At 41.5% G+C, this 12,311-nt stretch overlaps 1 protein-coding gene across 1 annotated transcript in view; it reads right to left on the bottom strand.

The window, feature by feature from the left end:
• Nucleotides 1-8,855, bottom strand: part of VILL (villin like) — a 74,949-nt gene extending 66,094 nt beyond the window's left edge. The window contains exon 1 of the mRNA XM_058183290.1: nt 8,791-8,855. The gene's annotated coding sequence lies outside the window, so the exon portion shown is untranslated. The remainder of the gene's footprint in view (nt 1-8,790) is intronic.
• Nucleotides 8,856-12,311: the final 3,456 nt, after the last annotated feature.

The following is a 12,311-nucleotide window of genomic DNA, read 5'->3' as shown; positions in this document are numbered from 1 at the left end:
TTCTTACTAGAAGACATGTTAAGAGGAAGAATGAATAGGCTTATAATGTTTAATATATTATAATTTTAAGATTAGAGAATTAATATTAATGTGAATGATGTTGTAAATGCTGAAGGTTGTTGCAGAGAGATATTTGTACCCAGATGACACGCTGTTTAAGGAAAGGTGGAATGTTTGTATTTTGAAAAACAAAAAATAATTTTAAAAAAAATGTGAAGAGAATTGATTAATTGGTTTGGTGGCTTGCTAATGAATGGATAGAAACAAACAAACACAAACAACAAACAAACCCTGATCTACATCATTTCCCCAAATTTAATCCCTAGGGACGAGGGCATGTCACAAAATTGGAGCTGCAATGGGATGATCTATTCTCGGCTTTTATTTGGCTTTCTCTTTTTAGCATTTGCAACTTTTAAAAAAATAATATAAGAGCGTTGGCAAGATAAACAGCCAAATACCTTTGCTTTGATGCTGAATCACTTGATCTCTCTCATCGCAAAAATAAATATTTCAGAGATTAACATATTCCAGTGATTGAAAAGCTTTCCATTAATAAATAACTTGGGTATGTAATGCCAAATGTCCTCAGAATATATCAAGGGCCTGTCAAGTTTTTGGACAAGGAACAATCCTTCAAAATTATGAACTCAAAGTCCAAATAAGGAAAGGGAAATATATACCTTTGATCGATACTCATGCTTGGAAAATGTGTGAAGACATTTCCTAGTAGTTAAAAGATTAGGAGCAAAGTTTGAATCAGAATTATGACTATAGTCTTCCCCCCCCCCCCAACAGAAGTACTGGACTACAGAACCTATGAGCCTCTGCTCACATGACCAGTTGATGCAAAACTGTAGTTGAAGACATCTGAAGAACGATAGTTTGGAAAGAAGATATGCAGTTTTGTGTGCTTTAAATTGGTATTTCTCAGCTTTCTCAAGTTTAAGATGGGTGGACTTCAACTCTTGAAGTCCACCCATCTTAAACTTTCAACATTGAGTAACACTGGATTAAAGTGTTTTTAAAGCGGATTAAATTGATTAAGCTGAGACCAGGAAAGAGGGAGTGGCTATTTTTAACCAAGCGAGGAAAATTCGGCTGGGTCTGCCTAGCACCAGCCAAAACAGGTCAGACCAGCCACTGCCAATAAATTCCAAATACCAAACCCCAGCCAGATTTCATCCATGAGAAATCCATGCCTCTGCTTGTTAGATGTGATGGAAACACAGATGAAGAGTTGTCACAATCTAAGTCCATAAAAATGATGCGCCACACAAACTCGCTCCACTGAAACCGCTCGTTGCATCCCCATTCTGCTCAGATGTCGGTTAGCAGGGTGTGGGGGATAGCAGGTAAATCCAGTGGGATTTTCAACATTACAAAAAAAAGATGTTGAGACTTTGGAAAAAGTGCGGAGAAGAGCAAATAAAGATGATTAAAGACCTGAAGACTAAGACGTATGAAGAACGGTTGAAAGAACCAGGTATGGCTAGTCTAGAGAAAAGAAGAGCTAAGGGGGACATGATAGTATTCCAGTATTTGGGGGGCTGCCACAAAAAAAAAAGGGGGTCAACTTATTTTCCAAAGCACCTGTAGGCAGGAGAAGAAACCATGGATGGAAACTCATCAAGGAGAGAAGCAACCTGGAATTAAGGAGAATTCCTAACAGTGAGGACAATTAACCGGTGGAATAGAACTTGTCTTCAAAAGTTGTTGGTGCTCCATCAGTGGAGGCTTTTAAGAAAAGACTGGACAGCCAGCCACCTATCTGAAATGGTATAGGTTCTCCTGCTTGAGCAGAGGATTGGACTAGAAGACCTCCTTCCAGCTTGAATGTGATTGATTGGACCAGAAGAAGTGGTGTCTTTGGTGTGAGGCGCTGTTTACAAAGACAAGGAAAACCAGAGAGAAAGGTGAGAGGAAGGCTGCGGTGACCAGTTTCATTCACCAAGGGTGAAAGTCAGTGTTCTGTCCCCCCTCGCCTCCGTCTGAGCGATGGCTTAATTAGCCGGCACTATCAGCTCTGGCAGCAAACTAGCGAGCGTCCGCCAAGTGACTCTGTTATCTCCCTTGATGCCGATGAGTCACCCAGGAACAAACAGTACTTCAGCTCCAGTTAAGCAGTTGATTTGCCTGCTACGAAGAGGCATAGCAGCCCTCGCTGCTTTTATATCCTGTGGGGTGTGGCTCCATGACTCAGCACTTCCTAGGCCTGCCCCACCCCTGCTTCTGTTGTTCCCGCCTCTCCTGCCTATGAAACCTAGGGTCCAGCCAGGCCTAATTGCCATCAGCCAGGTCTGGAGGCGTGGCCTGGGGGGGAAGAGTCAGGGGATGGAGGCCTCATTATCTCCTCCACCTGGCCTACCTCTGGCTCCTGGAGCTGAGCCAGGGAAGCTGATGGTCCCGAGGTAAGTCCTGATGGCCCTTCCCCCTCACTTTCCAAGTCATTTTCTGGCAGGGGGCTCGGCTCGGGGGGCGCAGACACAACAGTCAGGCATTATCAGAGAGTTGCAGAGAAAGACTTCTGAAGGAAGACCACAAAGACTGTGGAAGATTCTGCCTGGGAAGTGGAGATCTTTGAGATTCAGGAAAACACGGTTGTGACGTTGAAATATTGGCATACCCTTAAGTCCCTGATGGAGGAAGAGATGAGAAGTGAGATACATGGATCAGAAACAGGAGAAGTCCCAACAGAGAGGGATACCCTGATACGAGTGATCCTCAATTTATGACCACAATTGGGCCCAACATTTCTGTTGCTAAGCGAGACAGTTGTTAAGTGAATTTTGCCCCATTTTACAACCTTTCTTGCCACTGTTGTGAAGGGAACCAACAACTGCAGTTGTTGAATTAGTAACGTTCCCCATGGACTTTGCTTGTCGGAAGGTCGCCAAAGGGGATCGCGTGACCCAGGGACACTGCGACCGTCATAAATGTGAATCAGTTGTCAAGCATTCGAATCAGTGGTGAAATTCAATTTTTTTTACTACACGCTCTGTGGGTATGGCTTGGTGGGCGTGGCTTGGTGGGTATGGCAGGGGAAGGATGCTGCAAAATCTCCATTCCCACCCCATTCTGGGGCCAGCCAGAGATGGTATTTGCCGGTTCTCTGAACTACTCAAAATTTCCGCTACCAGTTCACCAGAACCTGTCAGAACCTGCTGTATTTCACCCCTGATTCGAATGTAAATCACATAACCATGGGGATGCCGCAAGGGTCATAAGTCACTCTTTTTCCAGTGTTTTTGTAACTTTGAATGGTCACTAATTGAACTGTTGTAAGACAAGGACTATCTGTATGAATCACGTGATCGTAGGGATGCTGCAGCGCTTGTCACTGAACAAATGATTGTAAGTCAAAGACTTTCTGAAAACAGAAACAGAAGTCCTGTTCTGTCCCCCCCACCTCAGTCCAGGAGGCACGAGCGATGACTTAATTAGCCAGCAATTCAATCCACGGCAGCTATCAGCTCTGGCAGCAAACTAGTGAGCGTCTGCCAAATTTCTCTGTTATCTTTTCTAACTGCTTGCTTTTCTAAGCAGTTGATTTGTTCGCCACAGAGTAATATAGTAGCCCCTGCTGCTTTTATATCCTGTGGGATGTGGCTCCGTGACTCAGCACTTCCTAGGCTTGCCCCACCCCTGCTTCTGTTGTTCCCGCCTCTCCTGTCTACAAAACCTGGGGTCCAACCAGGACTGATTGTCCTCAGCTGGGTCTGGGAGCATTGCCTGGGCGGGGGGAGATACAGGAGACAGAGGCCTCGTTATTTCTTCCACCTGGCCTGCCTCTGGCTCCTGGAGCTGAGCCAGGGAAGCCGGCCCTGCAGAAGGGAGCCCTGATGACTCTTCCCTCTCACTCTCTGAGTCACTCTCTGGCAGGCCCGGGTGGGGGTGGGCTGGAGCCACAACAAGTCCCAACAGAGAGGAATACTGTAAGGTCCGATACACTTTGGATATTCCCACTGTAGGAAGTGAAGGAATTTGAAACATTGGAAACAGTAAGTGAGAGATAGCTGGGGCCCTGGAGTTATTTTTCAACAGGCAAAGATGGGAGAGAAATTTAATTATGGCCATTCCTTCCAGCTGGCTGATCTCCAGGACCAATTCTTCCGCTGTTGATCACCTGAATCCTAGGAGTCGAGGAGGATGTGAAGAAGAAATCATGGAAGCCACCTTAGAAGAGCATCTAGGAGTCTTGAAGGGCCAGAAGTTCTCCGGGCATGGCTTGTAGAACAGAAGGATCTAAACCAGGGGTCTCCAATCTTGGCAACTTTAAGACTTGTGGACATCAGCTCTAGAAATTGACGTCCACAAGTCTTAAAGTTGCCAAGGTTGGAGACCCCTGTTCTAATGGGTATGTTTTCCCTTAACATATGCAAAAATATTCAACCAACTAAAAATAAACCCTGGATCCTGATATGAGTCAGACAAAGTGAACGATGGCTGGGGATCTCTTCAGATATTCTGAAGATGATCCCCCTCGGAAGCCTTTGGCTACCATCCAGCCTCATTCTTCACAACATACATTTCCATCAACTACAGGTAGTCCTCGACTTACGACCACAACGGAGACTGGAACCTCCATCCTAAGTGAGTCGTGCTCAATCTTAGGAACTTTTTTTTTGCTGCGGTCATTAAGTGAATCTCCTGGTTAAGCAAATCTGGCTTCCCCCATTGAGTCTGCTTTCAGAAGACAGCTAGAAAAGTCGCAAATGGCGATTAGGTGATCGCAGGACACTACAACCATTATAAATAACATGTCAGCTGCCAAACTTCCAAACTTTGATTGTGCGACAGAATACAGGATAACGGAGTTGGAAGGGACCTTGGAGGTCTTCTAGTCTAACCTGCTACTCAAGGCAGGAGTCTTTATGCCACTTGAGACAAATAGCTGTTCAGTCTCTTCTTAAAAACCTTCAATGTTGGAGCACCCACCACTTCCAAAGGCAAATTATTCCACTGATTAATCGTTCTCACTGTCAGGAAGTTTCTCCTTAATTCCAGGTTGCTTATTTCCTTGATTAGTTTCCGTCCATTGTTTCTTGTCCTGCCTTCAGGTACTTTGGAGAATAGCTTGACCCCCTCCTCTCTGTGGCAACCTCTCAAATATTGGAAGATTGCTTCGTGTCACCCCTATTCCTTCTTTGCATTAAACTAGATATACCCAATTCCAGCAACCGTTCTTCATACATTTTAGCCTCCAGTCCCTTAATCATCTTTGTTGTTCTTCTCTGCACTCTTTCTAGAGTCTCAACATCTTTTTTATATTCTGGTGACCAAAGCTGGATTCAGTATTCCAAGTGCGGCCTTACCAAGGCATTATAATGTGCACTGAGGGCATATGCACCAAGACAAATTCCTTGTGTGTACAATCACACTTGGCCAATAAAGAATTCTATTCTGTTCTGTTCTGTTCTGTTCTGTTCCGTTCTCATTCCCTATTCTATTCTATTCTATTCTATTCTATTCTATTCTATTCTATTCTATTCTATTCTATTCTATTCTATTCTATTCTACTCTATATTCTATTCTATTCTATTCTATTCTTATTCTTATTCTATTCTATATTCTATTCTATTCTATTCTATTCTTTCTTATTCTATTCTATTCTATTATTCTATTCTATTCTATTCTTTCTTATTCTATTCTATTTTCTATTCTATTCTATTCTACTCTATTTTCTATTCTATTCTATTCTATTCTATTCTTCTATAAAGCGGTATTAGTACTTCATGTAATCTTGATTCTATGACCATAGGGATATGGCAACGGTCATAAGTGCAAGGATTGGTTGTAATATCCCTTTTAAAGCACCATTGTAACTTCAAACGGTCACTAAACTGATGGTTATGAGTTGAGGACTACCTGCTGTATCCTCCATTTCTGTTCCACCAATGAAACTGATGAAAAATAGGTAGGCATTGTTGTTGTCATTTCACCAGGGAATTTTCTGGGAATAAAAAGGCATAGTTTACCAAGAGCTGCTCAGCCCAGCTCTGCTGTAAAGACATGGTGGGAAAAATCAGCTTCATTTGCCTTTGGTCAATATTATCTTTAACCAAAGAGCTTTTCCTTTGTTAGCAAGAAATGCACCTGACTTCCTCTTTTTAGCAGTTACACAGCTGCGGATCTCAGCTGGTGCTGGCTTAAATAGCAGCCTTCCAATATTTGAGGGGCTGCCACAAAGACAAGGCGGTTAGCCTATTCTCCAAAAACATCAGAAGGCAGGACAAGACGCAACAGATGGAAACTAATCCAGGAGAGTTGCAATCTGGAATGAAGGAGAAATTTCCTGACAGTGAGAACAATTAATCTGTCGAATGACTTGCCTATAGAAATTATGGATGCTCTAATAGTGGAAGTTTTAAAGAAGAGACTGGACAGCCATTTGTCTGTCCTGCTTAAGCTGGGGGGTTGGATTAGAAGGCCTCTAAGGTCCCTTCCAACTCTGTTATCCTGTTAAATCAAGTGCAGGTGTTCTGATACCTTCCATATTTCCCAGCCACTGCTTACAACTTTTATTAATTTTGGGATCTCAATGTCGCTGTGGTGTCAGGTTGCGGGGTGTCAGGTTGCGGAAAATTAATTCAGGAAAAATCACAAAGGTAAATTCAAAGTTTTCCTTATGAGGCTGTTTTTACCTTTCAAGTGTTAATATGATGCATAGGGGAGAAATAGCTACATCAAAAAAGCTGGTTCTGCGTCTGCTATAATTGCAGTTGTGCACTTAAACTGCTTTGTGTGATTAGAAGACCCTAGAAACCTCAGCTCTAATACCCCATTAATCGATTAAGGACAAAAAAAGAATTGAGCCGAAGAACCGTTCCTTCTCCTTTACACCTGAGATAAAAAACAACAACAACACCTAAACCTAAAACTTTAAATCAAACTGAGCTCCTGCCGCAAGTCAAATGAGTCATTCACAATGAATGGCACAAGAGATAATTACTTGGTAGGTGAAAGTCAGAGCAATCTTTACTGTATTCACCAGCAAAAAGTCTAATCTAGATTGTATCCATGTCTAATGCTGGGTTGGAAAAGCACCCCAGCTTTCACCTTAGAAAAAATATTCCTCAAATAAGAAAGAAAGAAAGAAAGAAAGAAAGAAAGAAAGAAAGAAAGAAAGAAAGAAGGAAGGAAGGAAGGAAGGAAGGAAGGAAGGAAGGAAGGAAGGAAGACCGAAAGACAGACAGAAAGAACGAAAGACTGAAAGACAGACAGAAAGAAAGAAAGACTGAAAGACTGACAGAAAGAAAGAAGAAAGACAGACAGAAAGAAAGAAAGAAGAAAAAAGACAGAAAGAAAGGCAGAAAGAGATGGAAAGAAAGGTAGAAAGGCAGAAAGAGACAGACAGACAGAAAGACAGACAAATGGACAGAAAAGAAAGAAGGAAGGAAGGAATGAAAGAAAGAAAGAAGAAAGAAAGACAGAAAGACAGAAAAGAAAGAAAGAAGGAAGGAAGGAAGACTAAAAGAAAGAAGAGAAAGAAAGAAGAGAAAGAATAGAATTTTATGATAGAATAGAATAGAATTTTATTGGCCAAGTGTGACTGGACACACAAGGAATTTGTCTTGGTGCATATGCTCTCAGTGTACATAAAAGAAAAGATACCTTCATCAAGGTACAACATTTACAACACAATTGATGGTCAATATATCAATATAAATTATAAGGATTGCCAGCAACAAGTTATAGTCATACAGTCATAAGTGGAAAGAATAGAATAGAATAGAATAGAATAGAATAGAATAGAATAGAATAGAATAGAATTTTATTGGCCAAGTGTGATTGGACACACAAGGAATTTGTCTTGGTGCATATGCTCTCAGTGTACATAAAAGAAAAGATACGTTCATCAAGGTACAACATTTACAACACAATAAAGACAGACAGACAGAAAGAAAGGCAGAAAACAGAAAGAGGCAGACGGAAAAAAAGACAGACAGGAAAGAAAGAAAGAAGAAAGAAAGAAAGAAAGAAGAGAAAGAAAGAAAGAAAGAAAGAAAGAAGAGAAAGACAGACAGACAGAAAGAAAGGCAGAAAGCAGAAAGAGGCAGACGGAAAGAAAGAAAGAAAGAAAGAAAGAAAGAAAGAAAGAAAGAAAGAAAGAAAGAAAGAAAGAAAGAAAGACGGGAAGGAAGGAAGGAAAGAAAGAATGAACAAAAGAAACAAAGAAAAAAAGTTTTAAATTTAGGTTTGCATATCATGATTAAATGAAACATACCCTGTTATTCAGTTAATCCAACTGTCTGGGTTTGACAATAGGCCAAGACATCAGTGGTGCTTGGCTTCATACCCAGCAGCTAACCACAAAACCAGTCAAACCCATTTTCATTTTATCGCACTGTGCCAATGCTTCGGTAGGCAATTTTTCACCCACTATTTGCCTCCTTCAAGCCAGAGACCGTGTGCAAAATTAAAGGAACGCCAATCCCTTAACGAAGAGAAAAATATTGATTTGCACCCCCAATTCCAGCCCGAAATAGGAAGAATGACCTCCAGAAAAACATGGCAAGCCTAAATTCAACAGGAAAAGCCTGTTTAATTATTGTAATTATCTGCATTTGTTCCCATTTCAATTTCAATTTCCTGGATAGTCAAAGGGGAATAGCCACCCCTTTGGCGAGAGGCTGTTCAAATCTCTAATTCCTGAGCTGAGCTACTGAGCTAATCTGGTGATCCAGGCATACAGCAAAACCAATCAGTACATCAATAAAATCAAAGCCAATTAAGTTTTATTTTTTTTCCCCCTTCCTTCTCAAAAACGATCTAGGAAATTTAGCTTACTTTACAGTCCAGATTATTCTGGGTTTCTGGAAGGTTCTGCCCACCTGCTTCCAAACCACTCTGCAAACTGCCTTTTGAGTTTCAGGCTGGCAGCAGCTGCTGCGTAGCAAAAAGGGGGCATGTTAGAAGGTGGTTGCTAACGTGGAAACCTCCCTTAATCGGCTACACCCAGTTTTGCCAGCGCAACCCACTGGAGAGTTAGACGAAGCAGCTGGAATTGCTTGCCGTCGCTGGATTTGTTGCTTGTAACAAGAGGAAAAGACTGAGAAACAGCTTCTCGCGTGTACCTTGACGGACTGGGTCTCTTGAAAACCTGCAGGCTGGTTCAAACTGAGCCAGAGGTTCTTCTGAGTTACAGGTAGTCCTCGACCTACAACCACCACCGAGAGCCCAAAACTTCCGTTGCTAAGCGAGACGGCTGTTAAGTGCTCCACTTCACGACTTGCAGTTGTTAAGTAACACAGTTACGGAGTGAATTTTGGCTCCACTTTGCTTGTGAGAAGCTTGCAAAAGCGGGGGGGGGGGGGGGGAGAACACGTGGCCCCGAGGATGTGGCCATGGTCGTAAATAGGAGCAAGTTGTTAAGCCTCCGAATTTTGATCATGTGACTTTGGGGATGCTGCAATTGGTTGGGAGAGGGAGAAATATTTTATTTAGTTTTATTTAATTTATTTATTTTTCGTCAAGCATGTACTTTATGACAGATGCAAGTGTAAACATAATTATAAATAAATGTAAAAGGTATGAATAAAAGAAAACATTAGGACAGGGATGGTAGGCACGCTGGTGCGCTTATGCACGCCCCTTAATAGTCATAAGTCACTTTTTTCCACTGTCGTAACTGTTAATGAATGTTTGAAAGTCGGAGTTGTTTCTCCCCTGTGCATCATATTGAGAGACAAAACAGCTTTACAAAGAAATAACTAGATCAGGATAGTCTCCCCTTGACAATTTAAAGTCCTGTGGACTTCAATTCCCAGAATTCTCCAGCCAGCATAGCATAGCTGGCTGGGGAATTCTGGGAATTGAAGCCCACAAATCTTAAAGTTACCATATTGCAGGACTTGGCATGTTCAGAATTTTTTATCTGATCATTTCTCATATGGTGCAAGTACATGTATTATTAAGTGTTGTAAGTGTTGTACCTTGATGTAACTTTTCTTTTATGTACACTGAAAGCATATGTACCAGGACAAATTCCTTGTGTGTCCAATTACACTTGGCCAATAAAAAAAAATTCTGTTCTGTTCTGTTCTGCTTTGTTCTGTTCTGTTCTATGTGTGTATGTTTTAAGGGTGTATTTTACCTTTTTAATTTTTTTTTAAAATTTATACCCTTCCTTTAATATCTGAGGGGCTGCCACAAAGGAGAGAGGGTCAAATTATTCTCCAAAGCATCAGAGGGCAGGACAAGAATTAATGGTTGGAAACTAACCAAAGAGAGAAGGCACCTGGAATTAAGGAGAAACTTCCTAACAGTGAGGACAATTAACCAGTGGAACAGTTTGCCACCAGAAGTCGTGGGTACTCCATCACTGGAGGTTTTTAAGAAGAGACTAGACAGCCTATGATGACCCAATCCTTATGATTTATATTGATATATTGATCATCAATTGTGTTGTAAATGTTGTACCTTGATGAACGTATCTTTTCTTTTATGTACACTGAGAGCATATGCACCAAGACAAATTCCTTGTGTGTCCAATCACATTTGGCCAATAAAATTCTATTCTATTCTATTCTATTTTCTGAAATTGTATAGTTTCTCCTGGTTGAACAGTGGGATGGACTAGAAGACCTCCAAGGTCCCTTCCTGCTCTATTCTAATAACTTTATTATTTTTTAAACAACTGAATGAAATAAAAGTACCTAATACTCCTTCCTTCTCTTTTTTTCCTTGATGGGAGTAAGGCAAAAGTACCCCCAAAATGGGATATATCTACAATGCCAATTTTCAGGAAAAAGAACATACAGATAGTCCTAGACTTAACAAAACTTTGCTTAATGGCACTGAAAAAAAGTGACTTTTGACCATTTTTCACACGTATGACCATTACAGCATCCCCATACATTCTGATGTTTGGCAACTGACTCATATTTATGACAGTTGCAGTGTCCTGGGGGGTCACATGATCTCCTTTTGCGACCTTCTGACAAGAAAAGTCAATGGGAAGCCAGATTCACATAACAATGTTCTGTTATAACAACTGCAATGATTCACTTAACAATTGTGGTAAGAAAAGTCGTAAAATGGGACACAACTCATTTAACAAATTTCTCACTCAGCAACAAAAATTTGGGTCCAATTGTGGTCGTAAATCGAGGACTACCTGTATTTCTTCCTATAAGTGGGTGTAACAGAGAAAAATATTTATCTATGATGCACAGATGTCACCAATGTCAAACAAACAAACAGACACCGGAGACGTGAAACCAAGAGAAATTTTGTGTTGACACACCTGGCCTATAAACCAGGTTGTAAGAAGTGAAGGATGGATATCAGATTGGAAAAAGTGATCCTGATGACAGTTTAATGTAGGATTGATTGATTGATTGATCGATTGATTATATGTCATCAAATCATATACGACTTCCGGTTAATCAGAATAGAACTGGAAGGGACCTTGGAGGTCTTCTAGTCCAGGGGTCTCCAACCTTGGCAACTTTAAGACTTGTGGACTTCAACCCCCAGAATTCCCGAGCCAGCAAAGCTTGAGCAAAGCTGGCTGGGGAATTCTGGGAGTTGAAGTTCTTCAAGCTTAAAGTTGCCAAGGTTGGAGACCCCTGTTCTGGTCCAATCCCCTATTCCAGCAGGAGACCCTATACAATTTCAGAAAATAGATTAGATTAGATTAGATTTATTAGATTTTTATACTGCCCTTCTCCCGAAGGACTCAGGGTGGTTTACAGCCAATAAAAAACACATATAACAAAAGTTAAAAACCATTTAAAAAACTAATTCAATATGTGGCATAAAATTTAAAAGAAATAAAACCCCATTTAAAATTTGAAATCATGTTAAAATCATGTTAAAACTAGCCCTGCACGATGGAATAAAAGAGTCTTCAGCTCGCGGCGGAAAGTCCGGAGGTCGGGGAGTTGACGAAGCCCCGGAGGCAGCTTGTTCCAGAGGGCAGGAGCCCCCACAGAGAAGGCCCTCCCCCTGGGGGTTGCCAGCCGACACTGCTTAACCGACGGCACCCTGAGGAGGCCCTCCCTGTGGGAGCGCACGGGTCGATGGGAGGCAACCGGTGGTAGTAGGCGGTCCCGTAGATAGGCTGTCCAGTGTTTGGTTAAAAACCTCCAATGATATAGCACCCACAAGTTATGGTGGCAAACTGTTCCACTGGCTAATTGCCCTCACTGTCGGGAAGTTTCTTCTTAATTCCAGTTGCTTCTCTCTTTGATTATTTCACCACATAGATAGGTTTTCTATTTAGACAGATGATAGATAGATAGATAGATAGATAGATAGATAGATAGATAGATAGATAGATAGATAGATAGATAGATAGACAGACA

This window comes from Ahaetulla prasina, chromosome 4 (genome assembly GCF_028640845.1).
Source record: "Ahaetulla prasina isolate Xishuangbanna chromosome 4, ASM2864084v1, whole genome shotgun sequence".
Taxonomy (NCBI): Eukaryota; Metazoa; Chordata; class Lepidosauria; order Squamata; family Colubridae; genus Ahaetulla; species Ahaetulla prasina.
This window is presented reverse-complemented; position numbering and strand designations above follow the sequence as displayed.